This window comes from Peromyscus californicus, unplaced genomic scaffold (genome assembly GCF_007827085.1).
Source record: "Peromyscus californicus insignis strain IS unplaced genomic scaffold, ASM782708v3 Scaffold_17__1_contigs__length_78620276, whole genome shotgun sequence".
Classification (NCBI taxonomy): Eukaryota; Metazoa; Chordata; class Mammalia; order Rodentia; family Cricetidae; genus Peromyscus; species Peromyscus californicus.
Window position 1 is genome coordinate 50,183,633 of NW_026294469.1, and position 2,825 is coordinate 50,186,457.

The following is a 2,825-nucleotide window of genomic DNA, read 5'->3' on the forward strand; positions in this document are numbered from 1 at the left end:
TGAGGGGTGATATAGCTGGTAGGCTTTCTCAATAAAACGCAGTTCTCTGCCACTACAGAATGCAAGTAGGGGCTGGATAATAGCTTGGAAAGTGTCTTCTGGCTCTGAGACCCTCAGAGCCAGAAGGAATATGAATTTCATTTTGTATTTCAACCCCCTCCGGTCTTTCTATTGCTTTTAGCCTTGACTTCCTACTAATCCTCCCCAAGGGTACAACTCAGAGGTGAGAAAAATTATGTTTTAAGCAGTGTCCATTACCCCTAAGGTAACAGCACTCAGCAGGCAGAGGCAAGTGGATCTCTGAGTTTGAGGCCAGCCTGGTCTACAGCGTGAGTTCCAGGACAGCCAGGACTATGTGGAGAGACCCTATCTCAAAAACAAACAAGCCAAAAAAAAAAAAAAAAAAAAGTTAAGCTCTGAAACATTGCAGTGGCACACACTCTATCAGTTCTCAGGAGACTGAGGCAGGAGGATCCCTAAGAGCTTAAGGCCTACGTGTTATTTTTCTGTTGCTGCAATGAAGCACCATGTCCCCAGTGTGACTTATGGAGAGTTCATTTTGGCTCACAGTCCCAACGGGATAAGAGTCCATCCTGGCAGGGGGGCATGACAGTACTCGGTAGGCACAGTGGCAGGGATAGGAAGCTGGAAGATCACATCTTCAGTCATAAACAGGAAGCACTGGGAGCACACTAGAAGTGAGGTCATGCACTCTCGAAGCCCACCCCCAGTGATGTACTTCCCCCAGCAAGGCCACACCATCTCCCCAAACAGCACTACCAACTGGGGATCAAGTGTTCAAATACCTGAGCCTACTAGGAACATTTCTCATTCAAATTGCCATAACTTGCTCGGGCCGTAGATGCAGGCCAGCTTGGGTTCTATAGCGAGACCATCTCAAATCTCAAATCAAAACTGAAACCCCATCACCACAATGAACAACAACAACAAAAACACCCAAACAAACCAGGCATAGAGACGCATGTCTAAGTCACAGCACTTAGGAGGCAGAGGAAGGCAGAACTCTATGAATTTAAGGTCTGCCAAGTCTCCATAGCAAGTTCCAGGCCAGCTTTCTTCATTGATGTTTGGAACTGGGAGGTGAGGCCACATGCCTTCTTCACTGATGTTTGGATCTGGGAGGTGAGGCCACATGCCTTCTTCACTGATGTTTGGATCTGGGAGGTGAGGCCACATGCCTTCTCCATTGATGTTTGGATCTGGGAGGTGAGGCCACATGCCTTCTTCACTGATGTTTGGATCTGGGAGGTGAGGCCACATGCCTTCTTCACTGCTGAGTTCAAGGCCAGCCTGGTCTCCAAAGTGAGTTCCAGGAAAAGTGCAAAGCTACACAGAGAAACCCTGTCTCGAAAAACCAAAAAAAAAAAAGAGAGAGAGAGAGAAAACATGATGACCACCAACCTGACTGTGGACACAATGTGACCAGCCTGTGCTTCCTGACTGCAGATACAATGTGACCAGCCTGTGCTTCCTGACTGTGGACACAATGTGACCAGCCTGTGCTTCCTGACTGCAGATACAATGTGACCAGCCTGTGCTTCCTGACTGTGGACACAATGTGACCAGCCTGTGCTTCCTGACTGCAGATACAATGTGACCAGCCTGTGCTTCCTGACTGTGGACACAATGTGACCAGCCTTGTGCTTCCTGACTGTGGACACAATGTGACCAGCCTGTGCTTCCTGCTCCCATGACTTCCTCTCTCTGATGGACTGTACTTTCAAATTGTGAGCCAAAATAAACCTCTTTTTCCTTAAGTTGCTAAAATTTGTGTGTGTGTGTGTGTGTGTGTGTGTGTGTGTATACCACAATGCACATATAGAGGTCAGAGGACAACTTCTGGGAGTCTGTTCTCTCATTCCAGAGGTCCAAATCAGGTTATCACTATATGCCTTTATCTGTTGAGCTACCGTACTGTCCCAACAAGTTGTTTCTTGTTTTTTGTTGTTGTTGATTTTTCAAGACAGGGTTTCTCTGTGTAGCCCTGGCTGTCCTGGAACTCACTCTATAGTTTAGGCTGGCTAAAAACTCAGAGATCCACCAGCTCTGCCTCCTGAGTCCTAGAATTAAAGATGTGTGCCACCACCTCCCAGCCTAACAAATTTTCTGTTTGTTCGTTTGTTTTGTTTTTGTTTTTGTTTTGTTTGTTTTTTCAAGACAGTGTTTCTCTGTGTAGCTTTGTGCCTTTCCTGGAACTCATTCTGTAGCCCAGGCTGGCCTTGAACTCACAGAGATCTGCCTGGCTCTGCCTCCCGAGTGCTGGGATTAAAGATGTGTGCCACCACTACCCGACTCAAAATTATTATAATTACTTACTTTGTGATCCAACCATCCTCTCACAAGTGTACTCCCATTAGCAGTCAATTGGAAGAGCAGAGGATGTATGACTTCTCAAAGACATTACACTAGAAAGCTCCCCAAAACATATTAATGAGGTTTTCTGCAGTACATGGTGAAGAAGATACATGGTATAATCTCACTGGAGTAAAAACGATGTATCTGTGTGTGGGTGAGGTGGGTAAGTGTGTGAGCAGCCAGGTTGAATTGGTTTTTTCTCTCCCTGAGTCTCCTGCACAAACAAGCCAAGACAGAATCTCCCTTACAGCGCCTGAGGGAACATCTCTGGGAATGGCAGGGGTGGGTGAGCTGCCCCATTGTCCCGGAGAAGGAGTAACAAATGCTTTGTGCTGCTCGCCAAGGAAGACTGGTTGTGGAGATGGAGGGAACAATGTGTAGCATAGTTCTCCCAAACTTTGGGACAGCCTGGCATGCGATGCTGACAGGAAATAGGAATGGATTGCATT